Source organism: Alnus glutinosa, chromosome 8 (assembly GCF_958979055.1).
Source record: "Alnus glutinosa chromosome 8, dhAlnGlut1.1, whole genome shotgun sequence".
Lineage (NCBI taxonomy): Eukaryota > Viridiplantae > Streptophyta > Magnoliopsida > Fagales > Betulaceae > Alnus > Alnus glutinosa.
The window spans coordinates 15,958,955-15,984,841 of record NC_084893.1 but is presented as its reverse complement, the minus strand read 5'-3'; the positions used below and the strand labels follow the sequence as shown (position 1 = coordinate 15,984,841).

The 25,887-nt window shown below is 38.4% G+C and overlaps 1 long non-coding RNA gene across 1 annotated transcript; it reads right to left on the bottom strand.

Moving 5' to 3' along the window:
• Window positions 1-16,972: 16,972 nt before the first annotated feature.
• Window positions 16,973-19,900, bottom strand: LOC133874721 (uncharacterized). Its single transcript, XR_009901356.1, has 3 exons — window positions 19,286-19,900; window positions 18,420-18,454; window positions 16,973-17,161 (listed from the first exon to the last, which is right to left on the bottom strand). It is a non-coding gene; the product is annotated as an uncharacterized LOC133874721 (long non-coding RNA).
• Window positions 19,901-25,887: the final 5,987 nt, after the last annotated feature.

The following is a 25,887-nucleotide window of genomic DNA, read 5'->3' as shown; positions in this document are numbered from 1 at the left end:
TATAAAATCAAACTCAAGGGAAAATTTCTTATCCTTTTAATAAAGGACTTGGATTCTTTCTTGAGAAAAGTTTTCTCACAATGTTAATTGCGATCACCCAACACACTGAGTATATTGACCATCAATTTGATCTCGCCCATTGATGCATCAAAGTGATCTATAATTAACATCTGAGTACACAATCCTCTCAGGATTTAGAATCAATATCATAAGTAATATTTGGAGTATGAGTTTTTCTTTTTGACAGTATTTTCATGGAAAAACAACTTGTTAGTTTTTTATTGGCATAATCCTGTTGACAAAATCACTATTATGTAATGTTGCTGCTTTCACAGGGATGTCGTATATTTCAGAGTCTTCAGATACTCAGAGTTTATTTCTCGGATGTAGAAAGAGCCGTATTTTGACAAGTTGCAAGTGTCACAAGCTTCATGAAGGCTATTTCAGTGTTCAAGGAAGATTCTGTACAAATTCCAACTCAGAGAAGTCGGATCCCAACAACCGTCCGGACGATATGGTGTTCCCGTCCGGACGCTCTTCAGTTAGCAACATCTGTCCGGACGCCCATCAATGTCTAGAAACTTCGAACTGTTCAAGATTGCATCCGTCCGGACGCAATGGCAAATCGTCCAGACACTATTAAGAGTTTGAGAAGAATCCTGTGTTCAAGTGCATCCGTCCGGACAACGTGGCAATACCATCTGGACGCCATCCAGTGTTCGACAAGTAGTTGGATTTCACGTTCAGACACGGATCGGGAAACAGCAACCGTCCGGACGGAAGGGCAACACCGTCCAGACGCATTTCAGGCTTCCAGGAAGATTTCTGCGCACATCTCAATGTTTTTATCATAACTCTTTGCTCGAGTATCGGATTGAGATGAAATTGGTGTCGTTGGAAAGCTAAGGAAAAATACTACAACTAGAATGTACGGATGACATCCGGATGGCCCACCATCCAGACGGAAAGAGAGTAGCGTCCAGACGGCCTCCAGAATTGTGCAGTTTCTGAATGTCGGTCGCAGAAGACCGTCCCGACGAGGCAAACTTCCGTCCGGACGGTCCGCTATCAAAGTCATAGTTTGAACAGATTTAGGGTGCTGTTTCTGAAGGATATCGCAGAAAACAGTCCGGACGTGGCTAACTTCCATCCGGACGCTCGACAGCCAGAGTCCGAATCTCAGCAGTTTTTGAGGTCTCTTGAAGCCTATAAATAGAGGGCTCTAGGCTTTTGTTTTGTACAGAATTCGGTGGTGAATTCCATAGTGCTTTGAGAGGGTGTTTAGGGAGAATCGAAGATTCGCTAGCTCTCAAGCCATTGTCTATGTGTGCTCAGTTGTTCGTGTGAAGTCTATCTTAGGCGTCGGCCCTAGGGTAATGGAATCCATCAAAAACCCATTTCAGGTGGAAGATCTGGTTGGGAAGCGTTTGTGTTGGTTTACATGTCAGATTTAAAGGTATGACTACTACATAGGGTTATGTGAGTTCGAGTGTCTTGTAACTAGCTTTGTTTTTGGATAGTGGATTTCCTGGGTTTGGTTGCCCCGGGGTGGTTTTTTCTCTTCATAGAGTTTCCACTTCGTAACAAATATCTTGTCTCATTTAAATTCCGCATTTAAGATATTTGTTTGCACACAAACACACACACTTGGTTTAAATTAGAAGTCAATAAATTATTTTCAATTGGTATCAGAGCAGGTTACACTTGTGTTTTAGATTTATTTCTTAAGTGTGACCCATGACTTCTTCTAACATAAATCTTCTTGAGTTCTCTGAAGATTATTCTTATGATTTATCTAAAGATACTTTGTTGATAAGTAAACTCTTTAAGAAATCCAATAAAGAACTCAAGAAGATTAAGCAAGAAAAAGAGTCTTTGATTTTACAATTATCTGAATCACATGTTTTGATTGACTCTTTGAAATTTGAGAATACCATGCTTTTTGATATTGTTGATGTACTAGAGAATAAATTAAAAGAATCAGAGGATCTCTTGGAAAAATTCTCTAGTAATAATTTGAAAAGCATGCTTTGTATTCATACAGATATTTCTAACAAGCCTGATTTAATTGTTAATGATTTAAGTACTTCTACTTCACATGCTTCTGATTCTGAATTAGATTCTGTTGATATTAAGCTTGTGATAGTAGATGCAGCTTGTTCTGAAAATTCTTGCTTAAATAATTGTGTGAAGCCTAACTCCAAGGATTCAGGAACACAAGGTAAGTTTGTTCCTATTTGTCATCATTGTGGGAAGATTGGTCATATTAGGCCAAATTGTTATTTGTTGAAATCCCACATGCCTTGGATTAAGCAGGATGCTTTGAAGAAAGTGAAGTTGAAGATTCTTCCTCATCAAAATATGTCCCTCCGTATAGGAGACATATAAAAGGTAAGGGCAATAATGTTTGTAAGAATGCTAACCATATTTCTGCAGAGAAAGTCAAGCAGCATTCCAACAAAAGAAGCCTACCCACCTGTCATCACTGCGGCATCACCAGTCACATCCGACCCAAATGTCCATATCTTCAGGCTCAGAAGTCGAAGGTTCAGAAGGAGCTGCCAACAAGAGCTACATCAGGTACTCTATCTCCGACTACATTCCAGGCTCCACGGCATCAACAGCGATAGTTGAAGTTGGTTCCTGCCAATCAGAGTGGTAAATCAAAGAAGAACAAATCAAGGCACTATAAGAGATAGCCGCAAAAGCCCATTAGCAACCATGGCTACAAAGGGTTGTTGAGCCTAATGCAATGTATGCTAAGAAGAATGGACGACATGAGCAAGACCTGCAAACCACCGCCACAGGTCAAGCAGGTATGGGTCAGGAATGATGAGACCATTCACCCCTTGAATGGGAGTGGACTCACCTAGTAGAGGTGAAGTCTTACCATGCCTAGGATTTTGGTTCATAAATCCTAGTGCATGTCAGGTATGTTTTTGCATTGCATAGATTATCATGTCATATCCTATTCGTGCCTTGCATTCTATTTTAGGAACCATTTATTCTATCCCCATATTTTCTCTTGTTGTCTTGAGAAACTTCTGCAGATATTTTTGGGGATAACAGTTAAAGCACGTCGAGCGGCTGCTTTTCTGTCTTGGTATTTCTAAACCTCTCTCCCTGAGGACATGTTTGATTTTACCTTACATGTTGGGATTGGATGTTATTTCCTTTTCCATAAGCATGTCCTTGTTGTTTTTCTATTTTATTGTTTTCAACAAGAAAAAAAAAATTAGGGGAGAAGATGCAGAATTTTATTTTTTTATATAACTTTTCAGATATTGTATTTGTTTTTGCCTGATCTCAGTTCATTGTGCATTAATTGAATATGCTTATATATGATTGAGAGTTTTTGTCTGATATCTGCTAAGTTTTCTTGTGCATCTTAATGCTAGATAGTTGATTTTCTCATGCGATAAAAAATTGTGCACTAACCAAAGCTCCCCTAAGGTTTTTTTTTTTTTTTTTTTTTTTTTCCCTCTCCTCTGACTTTTAGCTTCTGAAAATTTTAAATGAAAGATTTTTTTGCTAAGATGGTCAAATTGACCATCTTAGCAAAAAAATCTTTCATTTAAAATTTTCAGAAGCGACCAACTCGCTAGTTGAACCTAGAACCTAGAACCCATAAATTCTGGCATTCTTTCTAAGTTGCAGCACCAAGTGATAAAAAAACATTCAAAACTGAAATATATATATATATATATATATATATATATATATATATATATATATATATATATATATGGATAAATAAAAAGATCCATTGCTTTTGTGCTAAATCTGTTCTTGATCTTGTCCCTAAAGAAACAGTCAGTGACCACATCATTGCGGAAATAGACGGTCACTAAAGGACATAGTAAAAGAAAAGTGTTGCAGCTTAGGGAGAGTGTATCAGATGAAGGTAACTAGGACCTAGCATAATAAGGTTTGACTTTTGACTAATCTAACTTTGATTTTCTCTCTTATTTAGAAAATCCAATTGCTTTTAAGTCATATCAGTGAAGTTCATACCTTATTGAGAAAGCTTCCACACACACACGCATTGCATGAGTTAAGTTTACTATTGAAAAATTTCTATCTGCAGGGAAATTTTTGTGCTTATTGACTCTTAACTCTCAATTATATCTCAGTATATTTTTAAAACTATTTGACTGTTTTATCAATTATTTATACATGCGTGTTCTGAAGCTAACGTTAGGGAAAAAAATTCTGTATATTTCCCTCTGTTTTTCAGCTTCTAGTGTGAAGCGTCCGGACGAACATGTTCTTGCGTCCGGACGCGCTCGGCTCTGTTGATCTCTTAACTGACAGCATGCCGTCCAGACGAGTATGTACCACGTCCAGCCACGAGCTTTTTGCTTTCTCTGCTAAACACACACACACTACTTTTTGCCTGTTCTATCATGTTGTGATGTGTGTCTTTTCTCTCGGATTAATCTTGAGATTTTGGGATTCTCTGCGCATCTTTTCTCATTTCCAGGTATTTCCTTTGACTTTCCTGATTCTCTTAAGCTTTAGTTCCTTTTAGAATATTGGAATATTTAATTAATTATGATTTGAGAGATTGCGCATGAATATCTTTTTCTGTCTTTATGCTGGATGGATATTACTAATCTGTGTCTTTTGGATTGCTATATCTACTTTTGTATTTCTTTATGCATCCAATTGATAGCCATCATAATACCACATTCTTTTTTAAACTAACAGGATCTAATATTTCCTTATGGTGTTATTTTTGGATAGATTTCTGTTTAAATATTTTCAGGAATATGTTGTCCGATGGCTCCCAGCATAGTGTCAAACAGAGGGCTCTTTGGAAAACATACCAGTATTGAAATCATATGTTCCAAAGATCTCAAATTTTAGATGAGCTCATTCCCCCTGCTCATACAGAGTTTTCCGTAACCTTTTCCTCTAAGATCTGCACCAACTAGAGATTTATGGGTGAATCCTCTTTATCATCTTGCAGACCACTTGTCTAGAGGATTTCTTTTTGCTGATGATCAGTTTCGGGCTAGAAGATTCAAGTGACTGAAACTTTTCAGTCTATGGTTTCCCGGCTTCAGGAGCTAGAAGCCGAAGTAGTTCAAATCCAGCTTTTTATACGGTTTTTCTCTCCGTTACTTGATTTCAGTGGATCAGCAGGATTTGGTACTTGGAGGATTTTTGTTCCTCTCTTTTGGGCCACTTGCAGACTCTTCTCTAGTTTCCTATTGTTTTGGATTTTAGAACGTTTTTGTCTGTGGATTTTATATACTCTGTTTACCCTTGTTCTATTGAGATATCAAGGGGGAGTATTTTAATACTGTGGTCTTTCTATACTCTGTTTACCCTTTGTCCCTTTGAGACAAAAAGGGGGAGTATATGTTAGTTTTTGGACCGAGAATGTATTTTTAACCGGTCTAGTGATTTTCGTCCCAGAATGGCCAAAATGGGAGTTTGTTAGTTTTTGATTACCATCATTTTGTTGACAAAATCACTATTATGTAATGTTGCTGCTTTCACAGGAATGCCGTATATTTCAGAGTCTTCAGATATTCAGAGTTTATTTCTCGGATGTGAAAAGAACCCTATTATGATAAGTTGCAAGTGTCACAAGCTTCATGAAGGCTATTTCATTGTTCAAGGAAGATTCTGTACAGATTCCAACTCAAAGAAGTCAGATCCCAGCAACCGTCCGAACGATGTGGTGTTCCCGTCCGGATGACGAGAACTTTCCGTTCGGACGCCCATCAGTGTCTAGAAACTTCGAACTGTTCAAGATTGCATCCGTCCGGACGTAATGGCAAATCGTTCGGACACCATTAAGAGTTCGAGAAGAATCCAGTGTTCAAGTGCATCCGTCCGGACGAAGTGGCAATACTGTCCGAACGCCATTCAGTGTTCGACAAGTAGTTGGATTTCATGTTCAGACACGGATCGGGAAACAGCAACCGTCCAGATGCGTTTCAGGCTTCCAGGAAGATTTATGCGCACGTCTTAGTGTTTTTATCATAACTCTCTGCTCGAGTATCGGATTGAGATGAAATTGGTGTCGTTGGAAAGCGAAGGAAAAGTCCTACAACTTGAATGTCTGAAAGGAAATAGAGTAGCGTCCGGACGGCCTCCAGAATTGTGCAGTTTCTGAATGTCGGTCACAGAAGACTGTCTGGACGATCCGTAGTCAGAGTCTAAGTTTGAGCAGATTTAGGGCGCTGTTTCTGAAGGATATTGTAGAAAACCATTCAGAGGTGGCTAACTTCGGTCCGGACGCTCAACAGCCAGAGTCCGAATCTCAGCAGTTTTTGAGGTCTCTTAAAGCCTATAAATAAGGGGCTCTAGGCTTGTGTTTTGTACAGAATTCGGTGGTGAATTCCATAGTGCTTTGAGAGGATGTTTAGGGAGAATCGAAGATCCGCTAGCTCTCAAGCCGTTACCGGTGTGTGCTCAGTTGTTCGTGTGAAGTCTATCTTAGGCGTCGGCCCTAGGGTAAAGGAATCCATCAAAAACCCCTTCAGGTGGAAGATCTAGTTGGGAAGTGTTCGTGTTGGGTTACATGTCAGAGTTAAAGGTATGATTACTGCATAGAGTTATGTGAGTACGAGTGTCTTGTAACTAGCTTTGTTTTTGGATAGTGGATTTCCTGGGTTTGGCTGCCTCGGAGTGGTTTTTTCTCTTCATAGAGTTTCAACTTCGTAACAAATATCTTGTCTCATTCAAATTCTGCATTTAAGATATTTGTTTGCACACAAACACACGCACTTGGTTTAAATTAGAAGTCAATAAATTAAATCACCTATGCCATATACTCAAATATAGACCAATGAATAACAACTTTATTCATAATAAACTTATATGTCATTAGTACATTGGGATTTAGGACTTAAACCCTAATAAACTCCCACTTGCACTCAATTCCAATTAGGCATACATTTGACTCCAATTCCCTGTAAGTGAGATTCGAAAATCTTCTGAGGTAAGGTCTTTGTGAATGGGTTTGCCAAATTCTCAGCCGATGGAATCTTAGCCACAACCACATCTCCTTGAGTCACTATCTCTCTAATGAGATGATATTTGCACTCGATGTGTTTCCCTCTCCTATGGTTCCTTGGTTCCTTGGATTGTGCAACTGCTCCACTGTTGTCACAAAACAACGTGATAGGAGACTGCTCTATCCTTATAAGATCAAGATCTGCTAGGAACTTCCTGAGCCATACTGCTTCCTTTGCAGCTTCACAAGCCACAACATATTCAGCTTCCATAATGGAGTCAGCAATACAAGACTGCTTCACACTTCTCCAACTAATGGCTGCTCCACCTAAGGTATAGACATACCCTGAGGTAAATTTATGAGAATCACGATCTGACTGGAAATCAGAATCTATATAACTAGTTGTTGTCAAATCCTCACAATGGTATACTAGCATATAATCCCTAGTTCTCCGAAGATACTTAAGTAAATGCTTTACATCTACCCAATGTGTTGATCCAGGGTTTGATTGATATCTGCTGACCATGCCAATTGCAAAACATATATCAAGTCTAGTGCATGCATAGCATACATGAGGCTTTCTACAGCCGAAGCGTAAGGAACATCCCTCATCTGCTCTTCCTCTTGAGGTGTATTTGGACACTACTCTTTAGTAAAAGGAACTCCATGTCTAAAGGGAAGTAACCTTTTCTTGGAGTCTAGCAAGCTAAACCTTGCTAGGACCTGATCTATGTATGCAGCTTGAGATAAGCCTATCATTTTATTACGGCAATCTCGCAAAAGCTTGATCCCTAGAATATAGCTTGCTTCTCCCAAGTCTTTCATATCAAACCAGATTTTTACTGTTGATAATGTCCCTACGTCGTTTCCAATGAGTAGGATATCGTCAACATACAGTACTAAAAAATTACTATTTTATCTTAACACTTTTTGTACACACATGGTTCACCCAGGTTTTTTTCAAAACCAAACCGTTTGATTGTCTCATCAAACCTAACGTTCCATGATCGGGATGCTTGCTTAAGTCCATAAATGGACCTTTGCAACTTACATACCATATCCTCTTGGTTATTAGCTATGAACCCGTCTAGTTGCATCATATAGATGTCCTCGTCAAGATGCCAATTTAAAAAGGCAGTCTTGACGTCCATCTGCCATATCTCATAGTCAAAATGAGCGGCAATGGCCAAGAGTATCCGGATGGATTTCAGCATGGCAACTGGCGAAAAAGTTTCCTCATAGTCTATCCCTTCTTTCTGAGTGAAACCTTTAGTTACCAATCTTTCCTTGAAGGTTTCAACCTTCCCATCCTCCCCTCTCTTTCTCTTGTAAACCCATTTACAATCAATAGGTTTAATGTTGTTAAGCGCCTTTACAAGAGACCAGACATTGTTGGAATACATCAATTCCAACCCACTTTTGATAGCTTTGACCCATTGGTTTGCATCCACATCATAAACCGCTCTGTTGTAGGTACTTGGATCAGATTCAAATTCATCTGAAATAGCTACATTAGCTACTCCTATGAATCTGTCAAGTGCCCTGACAATCCTCCCACTGGGACGCGGTATGACGTTACTTGGTGTCTCATCGACAGTTATCTGTGGTGTATCTGATACAACCACCTCATCTTCAGGAACTTTTGAAGATGTAGTGTTTCTTGCATCTACCATCTCTTCTAGAACCACCTAACTCTTTGGTATATTATTGTTTATATACTTCTCTTCAAGAAATCTCGCATTTGTGGTAACAAATACCTTCATTTCTTTAGGACTATCAAACAAATAACCCTTTGTCCCTTTTGGATATCCAATAAACAAACATACTTCTGTCTTTGATTCCAATTTATCAACTTTTCCTTTCAGCACATGTGTTGGGCAAACCCAAATGTGGATGTATCTTATACTGGGCCTTCGCCCTGTCCACAATTCAGAAGGTATCTTGGAAATAGTTTTAGATGGAACCAAATTTAGCAAGTGTGTTGTTGTTTCTAAAGCATATCCCCAGAAAGACATAGGTAAAGTAGCATAACTCATCATTGCTCTTACCATTTCTAAAAGAGTTCTATTTCTTCTCTCTGCTACACCATTTTGCTGGGGAGTTCCAGGTGCAGTTAACTGGTATAAAATTCCTTCTTCTGACAAATGGTCTATGAAGTCCCCGAGGAAGTATTCATCATCTCGATCAGATCGAAGGGCTTTAATATGTTTACCCAATTGTTTCTCGGTTTCAGCCCGAAACTCTTTGAACCTTTCAAAAGCTTTAGACTTTCGACGCATTAGGTAAACATAACCATACCTTGAATAGTCATCAGTAAACGTGATGAAATATTCATAACCACCTCGTGTTGGGACACTCATAGGACCACATACATCAATGTGCACTAGCTCAAGCAAATCTTTGGCTCTATACCCTCCAAACATGATTCGCAGACTGGGTAATCTTGGAAATCCATTGGGTTTAAAAACCCATCATTAACCAGTCTTTGAATCCTCTTTGAGTTGATGTGATCAAGACATAGATGCCAAAGGTATGCTTCATAAGTAGAAGTAATCTTTCTTTTAAATTATAAAGTATTATGAGTTGGTTCTAAAACAAAATTGTTAACAACATATTTTTTTTGATAAGTAATAAGTTGGTCTTATTAAAAGCGTAAGGCGCCCCTCAATACACCGGCAGTATACTAATTGTTAACAACATATGAATCAGGAGTAATAATATACAAACCATCTACAATGATACTAGAACAAATAATCAAATTACCATTCTTTATTATCATTTTATACCTCAAAATAGAGGTATATCCATACTTACCCAAAAAGGTTACAGAAATCAAATTTCTACGTATATTGGGTACAAATAGACAGTTTGTTAAAATTAAAACTCTAGATTCAAAATAAAGTTCAACAATTCCAATGGAGTGGGCATGAACCATCGTTCCATCTCCTAGCGTCAAGTGCATCTCTCCTTCATTCAGTTGCCTGGTTACCCGAAACCCCTGCAATGAATTGCAGACATGATTAGTTGATCTGGAATCCACACACCAAGAATTAATGAGATTCGCAACTAAACATGTTTCAACTAACAAGGAAGATGTCTCACCTTGACCTTTGGTTGTTAGAAACTTAGTGCAGTTCCTTTTCCAGTGCCCTGGCTTATCACTGTAGTAACAATTACTACCCCGTTTGCCCTTCGTCCCCTTTTCAGCCTTTTTAAACCTTTTGACAAACACTTTACCTTGTTTAACTTGCTTCTTCTTCTTCTTCTTACCTTTTGGTTTAGAAGATGAAGCTTGTGCCATGTTTACAGATACTTTAGTCTTCAGGATGCTTTCAGCTGCAATTAACTCATTCATCAATTCAGACAATGTGAAATCTTGTTTATTCATTGTCACATTCAATCTGAACTGATTATAGGAGTCAGACAGGGATTGGAGTATTATGTCCACTTGAGATTCACCATCAATCTCAGCACCCAGAATTTCTAGTGAATTGAGCATAGCTATCATAGACAGACAATGCTCCCTTATTGGTGTACCTTCAGCCATCTTTGCATTCAACAAAGATCTCATCATCCCTAACTTAGCAGTATGATTTTGCTCTCCAAACATTTCCTTCAGAATGGTAATCATGCCAGAGGCATGACCTAAATCTTGAAGTTGATATTGGAGTACATTAGACACAGAGGCCAAAACATAACATTTTGCCATTTCACCTGACCTTTTCCGGCGATCAAATCATTATTTATCAGGCTCAAATGCATTAACAGCTGGTTCAGCGGGACTAGCATTGGTTAACACAAATTTGTGCCCATCAGCAATAAGCACAATGTTCAAATTACGTTTCCAATCCATATAATTTGGACATTTCAGCTTATTTTGATTCAAAATAGTTGAGAAATGACTAAATGAAGACATTATAGTTCTGAAATATTAAAATGAGCATATATCAGGCATATAATTTAGCATCAAATATAATATGTAAAAACCCAATTGAAAACACATAATATTTGCAAATGCAACGACAACCTAATCCTGTAATTCAAAAAACACCCTGCGAAGGGAGTAGGGCCCATGGCCAAGGCGAGTGATGCTCTTAATTACCTTGATTAGGCGAGATTCTTTCTCATTATTAATGTTACGAAAACATTTAATAATTTGTCGCTTTTACTTTAGTCTCTAATCTTTAAGATAACATAGCTCCAAAGGGAGATTAATTATAACGACCTGCATTTTACAAAAAGGCGTAAGTGAAAATTTCAAATTTCCACGCATTGTTATGACATCATCAGAGTATAATTTAGCAGCGAAATATATTTTTACATAAAGACTTTGAAATCATAACACATTGAGTTGACTGAAATAATACTAGGCATTAATTAAAATCTTTTAATTAAACACTAAACACATTTAAGCAAGTGCCATCAATGATACCAAAAACATACATGGGAAATCTTATACAAATATTCTTCTAAGCATATTACATTCCAAAATTAAAACATAATAGTCCACTAAATTGGAGACAACACAGTCTCAAAACCCAATATCAGGATCTGTCTAACCATCTGGGTAATTCTGACATTCTTCCTCCACTTATCCTGTATTAATAAATAGTACAGAGAAAAGAATAATACAAAAGAAAATACCTAAGTGAGTAAACTGTTTCCAATAATATAAAGAATGCTGGTTTATTTATAAAATGCAACATAATGAATATATATAGCCTCCCGGTCACAAGTATATGCAATTTATGGCCTATGGTTGCAAGTCATAGTCATAGATTGAATATCAAATAACCCTAAAGCAGTAACATGACAGTTTTATATGCAATGTATTAATTATTCATCTTTTTGCATTCCACTCGTGATGAATCCATAGGCTCGGTAGAGCGTGTTCGCCTAGGATTATTATCCCCTCATGTTTATTGGTTTGTTACTGGAAGCCAAAGGTCCCAGCGTCAGGTTATTTATTAGGTTCACCCAGGATCTGATGGTCCCACCACTGGCCTATAACCCCCTTTGCCTACCAGCTCGTTATTAAGCAGTTTAATTAAAATATAAAATATGTAAAATCACATGCACAACCTAATAAACAGAACAGTAAACACCATAATTAAGAAAAAGTCCATCAGGATCACCCTCGTAGTGGGAGTGGGTGTTTGACTCCTAAACCTTAGACAAGACAAAACTCCAATTTGATTGAAATAAAGATACCTAATTGGATTAGGTCATCCATATATGTTGGGGTTTATGCCTTAAATCCCAATGTTTTATGAATGACATTATAGTTGTTAATAAATAAAGTTATTATTCCTTGATCTATTTAATTGAGTTTATGACATATGATGATCATTTTACATGCTTATTATATTATTTATATTGTGCATGTGAATGGTCCTTAGATTACATTGAATGTGTTCTATGGTGTGAGTAACGAGGTTATCACACAAGATCATAGGCCATAAAGCTTGTTGTTTTTAATCTTTTCTTGTTAGCAATCGATAATGAAATTGCGCATTCCATTTGCGAAAACTGTTACACATCAATCATAGTGATTTATCTTGATCAAGTGAAGTTGGAGACTTCGGGTTGATCTGTAGGTGTCATGCACTGAACCGATCATGAGAGTTGTTTTTCCTGAAAAATACTGTCAACAAGAATGACTGTAACTCCCGAGACTTCTTATGATATTGATTCTAAATCCCAAGAGGATTGTAAACTCATATGTCAAGTGAAGATCACTTTGATGGATTTTGGAGTGAGTCCTTTACTGCTGTCAAAATTCTCGGTGTGTTAGGTGATCATATATAGCATTGTGAGAAAACTTTTCAAAAGAATGAATCCAAGTCTTTTATTCAATGGATAAGAAATTTCTCCTTGAAATGGATTGTATAGATTGAATTATTCTGAGGGCATTTTGGTAAGAAATACCAAAATACTAATGTACATGGTGAGAAGGTTGTCACAAGTACTTGAGTAATAGATAAAATCAGTTACTCAAGGATAAAGAGGTAGAGAATTAAAGTGACTATGTCATTGGCTTTAATTCTTCTACGAAAGATTTCATGGAGAAATAAAAGTCAACATTTAGAATGTCTAAGGGATTAATTGGATTAGTAAAAAATAAATACTAGAGTGAAATTGCATTTCTTTAGTGAAATTAAATGTAATTAAATAGGAGTCTGGTGATAGTTACATAGATAACTGGGTCACATACCTATTTAAGTTAATTTTATTTTTCCTCTCGGGTCTCTCACCAAGCTAATGTAAATTAACCAAGCACATGTTTTTATTTGGTCTTGTGGAATTTGATTCCTAAGATAGACAAGGAAAAAAACATTGGGCCTGGGATAAAACCCAAACCCAAGCATTGGCAAAGAAGAATTGGAATAGGGTCAAAGCCCTACTCCTAGGCACATGGGGAGAATATTTTCTCCCTATGGTCGTGTGGCACAAGGGGATTAATTCCCCTTGTGGCCAAATCCTAGTAGTACTAGGATTCTATTTTCCTAGTCCTATTGCTACTCACAGTCTCACATTAATTAAAACTATACTCCTAGTCCCACATGTGTTGGAATTGTTTTTTTCTCAGTAAGTATACTAAGCCTATAAATAGATAGCTCTGTAGCTCTCACAATTTACCAATTCATTCTAGTTCTTCAGTGTTTACTAAGAACTTAATATTCTTGAAATATTCTCAAGAATAAGAAAATGTATTGTTAAGAGCAAGTTGAGAGCCCACACACGGTTATATTTAGTAATTGGTGAGAATATTTGAAGGTCTCAAGATCCCTGAAACAAATCTTGATTTTTTGAAGAATTTTTTTTTTGCCCTATAGCCAGTGGCCATACAACAAGTAATCATGTTCTTGTTGTTCATATTAGAATAGCATAGTTCTTCATGTGTTCTTCGTAAGTTGTAAAGTTTGATCTTGATTTGGGAATTTTTTGTTTTTTCCGTTGCGCATTTGTCATTTATGTAATATTCCCAACAATATCTTGTCCGACAGGGTTCCCATTGAAATTTTCTACCAAAGCAGTACTCTCTAGCCGAAAATTTCATGCCAAGAGTTTTATCAAAATTTGCATAACGGGTGTTAAAATCATTTTAATCAAATTCTATGTTCGTGAATTTTTTTGCAAATAAAATCAAAGAATGTAGCTTTGATTCATTTTTCTAAAGAGATTTAAGTGTTTTATCGGGCCTTAATTAGAATAGCCTTATTTAGGTAGGATGGTCTAAGTGGTCTCTAATCTTGGCCCATTTCTTCTACTTAAATAAGAATAAGCCCATTAAAAATTAATTAGGGCCCTGTTTGAATTGTGCCTATAGTTCGATCGATTGAATCCATGCATCACACGCAACCCAAGATTTAGATCAATACTTCGATCAATGCACACACGATCAAATGTGTACAGTACTCAAATACAAAACTTCGATCGATCCCTGATTGATTCACTTTGATTAATTTTTGAATAATGTTTTAATTAATATATATATTTTCGAGTTAGCTAATTGAATTTTATTTTTTCAAAAATCCTTTTAAATTTTAGAACTTTAGGGTTACCCCTAAGGTTCAATTTAGTATAAAACCAATTACTCAAGAAAGGGCGAAAGGTCAAGAATATCAACCTAATTTAGGGCCGACTGCTAACTAGGATGGTTTCTAGTGTAAGTTTAAGCATGTTATTTAACTGAAATCTATTGGTTCAGGTGTTTAGAAGCCGATCAGCCTTATAGTATTCAGATATCTTGGTAAGTAGTATACCTATATCCCTTACATTAAATGCTTTTAATTCAAGTCTCTTATTCCATAAATGTTTTATTATGCCATATGCTATCTTTCCTCAAGTGTTTTATTGATGGCATTAAATGTTTTTAAATTATTGTTGCATGATTTGATTGATGATGATATACGAAAAGTTTTAAACAAAACAGATACTGTCATATGAAATGGTTTTGGGTATTTCATGATGAGATGAATGAAAGTTTTAAGAAAAGAAAGAAAGGAGTGAGCATATGCTGAGGCAGGGAAATTCTTTTTTAAAAAAGTTTTTGGCCTAAAAGGTAAGACATAACACAGAACTGAGGCTAGGATGGAGTGGAACCACACTGAACGATGTTTAAGGTGTGGTCCATCATCAATGTTTAGTCACATTGAGTCCACCATAATTAACTACGTGACACAGAATGACTCAATCTGCAGCCACGGGTTGAGAATGTTTAACTTGATTGAGTTCACTGCTTATTGAGTTTCACTCACATTTTTGTTTCTCCCCTCTCAAATTTTGTAGGGAATAGTCTAGGCGCTCAGGATGCTGAGCTTAGGAGGGGGGTCGGTTTAATTAATTTTCATGTCCTCATTATGTTTTGAATAAGTGCCTTGGGGCATGGAGGGAATATTATGAAGTATTCATTATGCATAAAGTATTTACTTGACTTGTAAACCTTTTACGTTTGCGCATAATTAATATTGAGGTTTGGTTTGTACGAATGTTGCTCTGGGCTTTTGTAATTTCGTTGCACAAGTCCAACCCAGCCAAACTGGTGTCTAACTGGGTTGCCTGATATGTGGAATGAGTCCCTCTACACATTATAAGATCAAGCGACCAAAAATAAAATATGGGAATACATTCAGTGTGGAGGGTGACTGCGGCCAATTTTTGCCACATTGTGAGTGCAACCATTTGCGTTTCTTTGAACTTTTCCTACAGTTGGAATAGTAAAGAAGATGGTCTCAACCCTCAAAGTGTCGGCAACATATCGAATCCACTTATTAGCAAGTACACATAAGATCGCCATGAGTTTTGAAGTTTTTACAAAACAAAACTTGTTGGGGGAAATTATCATTCCTGAGAACAAGTGGGCCCATGATAGAGCCGAGACTCGGTCGGATTGACCAACTCAAGGTGATCTGGTCAGGCTTCTGAATACTGGATGTGAACCGTACGACCTAACAAACACCACAACCACCCGTTCGGGAATGTATTCTAGGTCAGGAAGCTTCACTTCAGGTAGCATAAGAAGAACCCCTGTATACTGCACATCCTATTGATCCTGGGGTCGGATGCCTTGGGATCACTATCAAAAGATGTGAGAGAGATATGCGGAGATCCCTGCCCCAATAGTGCTACCGAGGTTCGCAAGACCAATGTACACCTACTCTAACACATCAAAGATTTTTAAGGACTAAGATCCACTCCATTTAATACACCCTAGATTTACGAGGTCAAATCAGGCTGCCAATCTCAAGAGGGAATCCCGGGATTCCTGTTCATTCCCATTCCGGAATGGATTCGAAGTCCCAGAAAATCCGGGACCCTCAGATCCTCCAATTGCTCCAGTAAGCCTCTAAATAATCCACTACCCAGGTATTTGAACATTATGATTTCTTTGATTTCACTCCCGAAAATTCTCTACTGATTTAGACATCAAAGAGAGGAACGCTGGCCAATCCCCGATGTGCTCTTGTTTTGCAGGTTACCGAAGATGCGAGGTACCGAAGGAGCGAATCAGGAACTAACACGTCACCAAACTGAAAACTGTACCAACAGTTTGGCGTCGTCTATGAGAACGTTTTATCATTTTCGGAAGAAAAAAAAAATCCGCAATAGTGACAACACGATCGGAGAATCATAGGATGCAAAGGAACACTCAGGGCAGGAGTGCCCAGGACAATGCATGGACTTCAGCCGATCCCCAAATCACAATAACTCTCCTCAACAAGAAGATTGCTCAGATGGAGAAGAACATGGAAGACTTAGCAGGTATAAATGCTGCCTTACAAGCACACGTCCCGGAACTCTCTCGTTCGACGACGGTATTACCTGAGGACGAAGAGGCACGAAATAGCCATATTGGAGGGCGACATAGGGAAGACGAAAGTCTGAGCTAGAACCAGGAGGGTTCTAATGAAAAGAATTGTCACGCCCCCGTTTTGGGATATAAAGGGAAACGCGAACTTGAGTGCTAAAAACAAACATTTTAAATGGAAACGTGCATTTACAACTATAAATTTAAATCTCCTACTTTATTATACCTTTCTAGTAATAATTCTTTACAAGGTCATGAACTCCAAAAAGAACAAGACATACTATACAATACTAGGGTTTGGCCAGTTCATCACGAACTATTGCTCTTAGCGAGGTCTACGCCCTTACAAGGAAAAGATTTCGTCTTACTGTTGTCATCTGGAAAGGGGTGGAGGAAAAATGGGTGAGTTCGACAACTCAGTAAGGAAAATACAATACCTGGGGAAATAAAACATGCTATAAACCTTTATGGCATATTCTTTAGTCATGCATAATGACAAATTTATTCTACTCACTATTAAGTATTAATTTCACATATGATGAATTGCATAATGTAAATTGATTTATAACCTAAATCAATAGTATGTTGATTTTTATTTTATTTTAGATGAATTAAGTGTTTTTGAATATATATTAAAATTACGATGATGTTTAGAAGTATAAATATGTTATGTGATTTTAGACTAAGTATAAGTTGGAGATTCAAGTTATGAAAATTGTCTGAGAAGTGTTATGCTAGGCTGTTTATGTTTTATAAGAAAACACATGTTAAAGCATTATTCATGAAATGAAATGTATTGTTTTAAGACAGGAGGCATAAGCATATGAAATTTATAATGAAACAGAATTTATGAACTAGTGAATGAGGAATATGAATAATGGCATAAGAATGACAGTTTATGCAGAATAGCAAAATGACAATTAAACAGATTTTATAATGATCCAGTAAATTCTTTTTATCAGTTTTCTCTTTAAACCTTCATCTGTGGTTTAACCCTTTACAGACTCTAAACCGCTGTTACCCGTGAGCGGAGCACGTTGGCTTTTGTCACATAGACCTATGGACTCAGCCTGTCGTCACAGGGGAGAGTCGTTCCGAGTTGGGGATCTTCCCTAGGTGAAGGCCAACCTCGGCTGGTAGCACACACCGACTTACGGTATGCTTGCCATGCTACCCTATGGGTACCAATCCTAACTGTAATAGTGCCTCAGGGTTAAACAGTTACTGCACATGAACGTTTTTCTGTAATACTGTAGGCTCTGCTTTATCTGTATACTTTATTTCAAAACTGTAAGAGCTGTTTTCATAACTGTAGTCATGTGCAGAATTTAACTTTAGATTCTCTTTTCTTTCAAAACTGTATTCATGAATAGAATCATATACTTTGGAATTCTCTATAATCATATCTTTGAAATGCTTTTGATCATATCTGTAATTATGCATAAATCATAACTTTAAAATGCTCTTAATCATAACTGTACTTCCATGCTCAAAAGTCTTAAACAATATCATATGAGTAATAAAAGCTTGGCATTAAGAATCACATGAGCAACGCTTTGTAAAATTCCCCAACACTTTTTCAAAAGATTTGTAATAAAATTTTGTTGGGGGTTTTTCGGTGTTGTATCCCCTTACCTGGATTTGCCATGATGTCAAGGTCGAGCTTTTACCTAAATAAAACACGAGGATAAATTTAGCTGAGCGTTCCGAAATTTCAATTCTAAGACTTAAACTAAATTATCCTATATGTAAATTCTATATACAAAATCTCTATCCAATTACAGCATAATTTATATTCATAAATCAACATCACTACTTTAATAGACCAAATCCTCAACCCTTAGAAATTTCAACAAAAATACAGCCTAAACCCAAAGCCAAAGAATCAACTAAGACTATTTTACCCACCAACTCACCAAATTCCTCAAACAACATCAAATCCATAATATACCCAATCCAAAACCCTCACTCCTAAATTATTCCAGAATCCTTTTAAACACTAAAATCATAATAATCCTTTACAAAAAAAAAATATGTCAACATAACCACTACTAAGGTCATTTGGTTATCAAAACAACATATCATAAACTATCTTTTATCAATTTTGAATACAAAGCCTACCAATTCAACTAGATCCCAAACCTAAGGCAAATTATCCCAAAAACCACTCACAAACATAACCTGAGGGTTTACCCAGGCCACCGATCACTCAACTCAGTACACATAGCCAGAAAATACTCTACAAACGCATAATCAGGGACATGGCCGAACACCCAAAAAGATAACACTCACAGCACATAGTCATCCAAACACTCAGAAAACATCAACCACAAAAATTACAACACAACCGATCCAGAACTCATAGCCACCATACCACCCAACCCAAGATCATCAACAACAAATACTAACTCTGAAAACCCATTATTTAAGCATCATATAATCAACAAAATAGCAATTAGAAATTCACAATAAATTAACCTAATTTTTCCTGAATAACTCACATCAAGGATTGTGCAGAAAATCCACCGAAAATCAGTGAGCTGGAATCGCCGGAAAAGTCGCCGGAAGACGCCATGGAGAATCAGGTTCTGGGTTTTTCGGGTTACGGTTCGGATGGGTTGCAACACAAACACGGGTCACGGGTTGCACGGGTTTGAGAAGTTTCAGTTTACGGGTCTTAGTGGTTCGACTGGAAAACACTAGGCCCGTCAGAATTCGACTTCTGGCCGCCGGACATGGAGGGTCGGACCTCCCTGAGCTACAGGCTGCATCGGGTCTACGGGTCACGGTCACTCGAGTCCCCGAGTTGCTTCAGGTTGCGGGCTCACTGGCTCGCTGGAAATCGGCCTTCAAGCCGTCGGATTTTCGGCTTTGCTTCGCCGGAATCGCCACCGTCGACCCACTGGTCGGGTCCTCCACGATCGGGTCTCTCCTTCCTCCGGTCTCCCTCGATCTCTCGGACTCATCTCTCAGCTCTCAACTCACTCTCTTTCTCTCTCGATTTCACTCTCTCTCGCTCGGTGGGTCTGCTTCAGCGTGAAGTAGAAGAAAAGAAGAAGAAAGAAAAAAAATAACGAAAAAGGAAGAAGAAAGAAAGAAAAAGTAACGAAGAAGGAAGATGCAGAAAAGAAAGAAGAGAAAAAAAATTTAATAAACAAGACAACTTGCCGTGCAAGTTGTGATTTTTTATTTTTTTTTATTTTTAATAAAACAATTAATAAATTTTAAAAAAAAATCTGGGGTATTACAAGAATGACCACTGAGATGCTGACTCCCAAAAGGCTCATCCTTGGAAGGAAGAGAAATAAGAAGAGAAGAAGTTAAAAGACCTGATTCTAAAGCTGGAACAACGGTGTGACCTTCTGACCGACGTAGTCCAATGACAGCACAAAGGAAAGACTTCCAAAGTGGACAATCTGTTGCAAAAAACGACCTCGCCGTTCACTAATGAAATGGCCATCTTTTGTCTCCCTGAGAAGTTAAAGGTCCCAGATATCCTGATTTATACCGGACTCAAAGACCTAGTTGAGCACTTGGATAATTTCTGAGCTTATCTAGATCTACATGGGACACCAGACGAAGTAGCATGCTGAGCCTTCCCTCTCACACTGTCAGGGACTGCCCGAGACTAGTTTAGGAGGCTTCCACCAAAATTCATCAGTAACTTTGATGACCTCCGAAGGATGTTTCTGACACAGTTCATGGCCGGAATAGTGTGAAGAAAGTCTGCAAGGTCCTTGATGTCTTTACATCAAGGCCGTAATGAGTCGCTGAAGGATTACCTCATGCGCTTCAACCAAGAGAAGCTCGCTACAGAGAGCCCGATAGAAGAGTTCATCTACTGTGCCCAGTTTCAGGGAATCAGGAAGGACGGGCCCCTAATGGCAGATTTGGCTCGGAAACCGCCACAAAATCTACACGAGTTTATGGATAGAGCTGATGAGTTCATAAACCAGGAAAAGACGCTCCGAGCACTCCTAGGATCCGACTCGGCTCAAGCATTCAGTTCTGAAATTAAGAAGAAGAAAAAGAAGAAAGACAACCAAGGAGGGGAGAGTGCTACATACAAGTTGTCTAAGAAGTTCCAAGATTAAAACTGGCAATCAAGAAGGACCTAATGTATGAGAAGCCCAAAAAGATACCCAGGAAACCGCCGGCCAGAACCGCACATCGGTACTGCTCCTTCCATGATACAAATGGCCACAACATCGAAACTTGCATATCCTCGAGAGTGCTGATCGAGAAGTTCATAGAAAATGAAAAAACTAGTTCGCTTTCTTGCAAACCAAAGGAGTGAGCGAAACCCGACTCGGAACCACCAGCGTAGAGAAGAGCGAGACCGAACCCCAAGATACCGAGAGGATCATAGGGACAAGCAAGAAAGGGCCCGAGACCAAGTGAGGGTTCCTAACCGTCGGGAAGATGATTGAGATAGGCGCGAAAGAAGTAGAAGTCAGGCGCGACATGGGAGTCAAGGAGACCTTCCCGAGATCCTTGTACAAACCGGGTTTCGATCTCATGAAGATAGATCGTGGAATCCTTATCTTGGCTAGATACCCTCTTATGAGTTTCTCAGGTGAACAGGTATTACCGATTGGTTCCATCGAACTCTAAGTCACAGCAAGAACTTTCCCGAGACCGAAGACCATCATGGTCAGACTCCTGGTGGTGGACCGGCCCTCGGCTCACAACGCGATATTCAGAAGGACAGCGTTTAATGAATTGAAGGTTGTGACGTCAACACCAGACTTGTGCACAAAGTTCCCGACTGACGAGGGGGTCGGGGTGGTGAAAGGCGATCAAAAGGCTGCTCGGTTATGCTAGAACATGACCCTGAAAAATCTTCCCAAGGAAACGAATCTTAGGGGGAAAACTAAGGGAGATAGGAAATAGCAATCACAGTTGGGGGAGCCGATCGAAGATTTAGAGGAATACGAAATTGGAGATACGGAGAGGAAAGTATGAGTCCGCTCACAACTCCCCCAAACTGTAAAAGAGAAGTTGGTGGCATTCCTACAGCGCAACAGTGATGTATTTGCATGAAGTCACAAAGACATGCCAAGGATAGATCTCTCGGTTATGGTCCACAAGTTGAATGTGGACCCGAGCTATAGACCTGTGAAGCAGCGAAGAAGAACTTGCTGGAAGCGGGATTTATAAGAGAGGTGGATTATCCCAAACAACAAGTGGAGGATGTGCGTGGATTTCACCGACCTGAATAAGGCCTGTTCGAAAGACAATTTCTCGTTGCCTTGGATAGACCTTATAGTCAACTCAACATCCTAGAAGCCTGTTTTCCAACTAGTCCAAAAGCCAATTACCAAGTCCATTTCCTTGAAAGAATTGAAGGGGTTGAGGATAGAGTTTCTTTTTAATTTCCAGGGTAGTAGGCAAGAGCTATAGCTCTTGAGCTTCATGGATACTTTCTCGGGTTTAACCAGATACATATGGATGAGGCAAACCAGGAGAAGACATCCTTCATCACCAACCGGGGGCTATACTGTTATAAGATGATGTCCCTCGGGCTGAAGAATGCGGGAGCTGCATACCAAAAGTTGGTGAACAAGATGTTCCGAGATCATATAGGCAGAAATGTAGAGGTGTATGTTGACAACATTTTGGTGAAGAGCATGCAGGCTACTGACCATGTAGTAGATTTAAGGTAGACGTTTAGTGTTGTGCAAATTTTATTCGCAAGCGCACGAGTCGTATGTAGCATAGTGCATACAAGTGCGAGATCGTATTCACAGGGAAGTGTGTGCAAACAAAAAAAAAAAATCAATTTCTATTTTAACATTGAGCCGCGTTTTGGATTTTTTTTTTATTTTTTTTTAAGAACGAAAAAATAAAAATGAGTAAACAAACACAAAGAAGAAAAACACTAAGGTATCGGTTGCATTCTATTCATAAATTTGATTCAAAGGAGCTTGATATTCAAGTTCTTAAACAAAACGTGAAACCATTTGATGAATCCAACTAAAAAACAAATCACAACGATTATCCCTTAGAATAGAAATCATCTATTGTATCCGTTTGTCAGACAAATCACAATGGATATCCCAATCTCAAAGAAATCAATCGATGTATCCATCGGTTGAAACACAACAAATATCCACTTAAAAGATAAAATTCTCAATCTAAAGAAATAAATCAATAAATTGAAATAAAACTCGAATATAAAATGATAAAAACATCAAATCTACGAACATCATGACAAAAGTATAGGTGTTATCAATAATCAGGTTTCATCCTCAACCTTAGTTGAGGATTTTAGCCTCTCATGACTAAAAACACCGAACAATCTTGAAATGAAAACATAAAGAAATAAAGTAAAATCACGAAAAAAAAAAAAAGAAGAAGAAAGAAAAAAAAAGAAAATAAAGAGACTAAATAACTTTAAATAAATTAAAGGAAATACAAAAGAAATTTAAACTTACAAAAGAAAGAATAAGACAAGAGCTAAAACAATGCTTTGAAGAAAGTTTTTTTTTTTTTTTTTTGAAGTTAAAGATCCCTTTCAATAGATTGAAACGAGACCAAATCGGTCTAATGTCCAGGGTTACAAAGAATCCATAATAAACTAAGTCAGAGGCACAGGGTTAGAGTATCCTCCACCCAGGCAAGGTCAGATTTAGACCACCATAACAGACCACAGCTGCTACAAAATAACCTAGCCAACAGAAGATGCCTCTACGTATACATAAGCCTCTACAAGATCGAGGAGAGGTCATACAATCTGTGTTATACACTAGCTTTTACAGATCAGGTTTTGATCTTAAAAAATAACGCAGACTGCCAAAGTAGACTATTACAATAGACAAAAACAAATAAACAGAACAGCTTTAACTTCATTGGTTGGCGAAAACCATGGAAGGGGCCAAAAATCATTCCCCCACATCCCCGTATTTCTCGGCGTTTTCGGAGCACCCATTATAGACCCATTACCAAATATGTTGGGCGGTTTTAGCACCTCATTGTGCAAAAGAGCAGTTACCGAAGGAAGAAACCGCTTGTCAACCAAACCACCAGCCCATCAGAACGCCGTTACCATCGTCGCTACAAGATCCCTGGAATTCCTGCAGACCCAAGATCACCGAAGCTAGCCGCCTGATCCCTTGGAAACCTCGCTCATTTGGGTTCGGTATGGGTGAACTCGGCAACCATGGAGAGGACCTGGACAGCCACATCATATAATACCTGCAGATCCAAAAACCCAAGCATAACAGCTAGGAAACCCACGAATCAAAGCATGAGGAATTGATGAAAAACCCACTCTGATTCATCAACCACATCCTCTAATTCACCGATCGGCTCTGATACAACATCTGATTTCACAAATCCAACATTTGATTTCACCGAACATGAAGAAAACCTCAGACAAAACATTAAAACAACTTCTCCATCACAAATCAGGATGAGAAAAAAACTACTCCATCCTCGGAGGCGCCCGCGACGCCCAATGAGAGGAAAACTAATTTATTGAAAGCAAAAACACACAGCACCACGGGAATGCTTCCCTCCTCCACATCAAACTACGCTTTTCCCCTTCGCTCTTTTCTCTGGAAAATAACTGCTACAGAGAAGTTTTCGTTTGAACCACCTATAAGAAAACTAGGTTAAAACCCAAATTTTACAAAATGGCTCCTCAAGGAAAAAGAAAAAGATATTCTGTAGGGCTTTTGGGTTTGCAAATTTGGCGCAAGCTAGGTTTCAAGTCGGTGCTGCTCTCTTTGGAAAATAACGTGTGCTGCCAAGTCTCTTGCACTGCCAGGTCATGCATAAAACATGTGTCTCGGGCTGCTTTGTTTTTGGAAAGAAATCATGTCAAGCAGCACCTCACGCACAGCTGCTGCTTTTAGAAAGAATCGGGTCTTCACATATTTGGTCCGGCAGTTGTCGGCGCAAGCTCTTTCCTTATAAGGATTGAGTCTTCTGTTCGGTGCTCCCCTAGAATCTTGGAGAAAAGCGTGTCTTCTTTTCTGCCAAGTCACGTGCACAGCTGCCCAGCTTTGGGTGTTTCTAGGTCTTACTGTTATGGAAAGAAGACGTGAAGAGCTATGGGTTATGGAAAGAAATGTCTTCTTTTGCTGCTAGCTGTGCATGGCCCGCATGGGTTCGGTCTTTATCAAAATAACGTGATGCCAGGTTTGCTCTTTTGCATGGAAAGAAAATATGTGAATAACTGCAGCTGTTTTTTTTTTTTTTTTTTTTTTTTTTTTTTTTTTTTTTTTTTAATGGAAAGAACTGCTTGTGCATGATGTTCGGTGATGCTCAACTTTAGAAAGAAATCGTGTCTTTTGCTGCCAGTTTTGGGAAGAGAACGTGTAAGGAAATTGCATGACCTGCTCTTCATCAATTGGCGCCTCCACCTTAAAGAAGAATGTAACATCCGTGTCTTATTTTATTCTGAAAAGAAATCGACTGTCCATCTCATCACGTGCAGATATCATGTCTAGGTCTTCTTCCGGTTTTAGCTCCCACTCGGTCAGCAACTTATATTCCCTCTCTGGCGGCGCTTGGTTTGCTTTACTTTTAGACAAAAAAATTGTTTCCTCTCTGCTGCCAGTATCACGTTTATATATCCCTTCAAGCACGGCTGCTAGGTTAGGACAAAACATTATTCTCTCCCTTTATGGTCACTTGAAGTCCTTACTGTAACTAAATAATTTTCAGGATTCTTTTTTTCTCATTCTGACATACAAATATGAGCACTTCATCCACTCCATCGCCCTTGTAAAACATCAAAGACAATCAGTTGAACTATCTCTGCAATCAAGTGCTCCATCACACATGAAAGCAATCTAGCAAGGTCTACAATCAGCCGCTAATTTTCAGCTTCTTTGCAATTTCACATAAAAATCGTTATTTTCTTTCATTGACCTGCAAAACACTAAAATACCAAAACTAACCAAAAATATCAGAAAATGACAAGACTAAAGGTTTAGCAAATGCAAATGAAGGGTTCCAAATACACAATATTTGGCACTCATCATTCAACACACTAAGGTGTTACAAGACGAAGTTGAATCTAGCGAAATGTGCCTTTGATGTCTCATCCGGAAAAATTTTAGGGTTTATGGTGTCGCAGAGGGGAAAAGAAGCC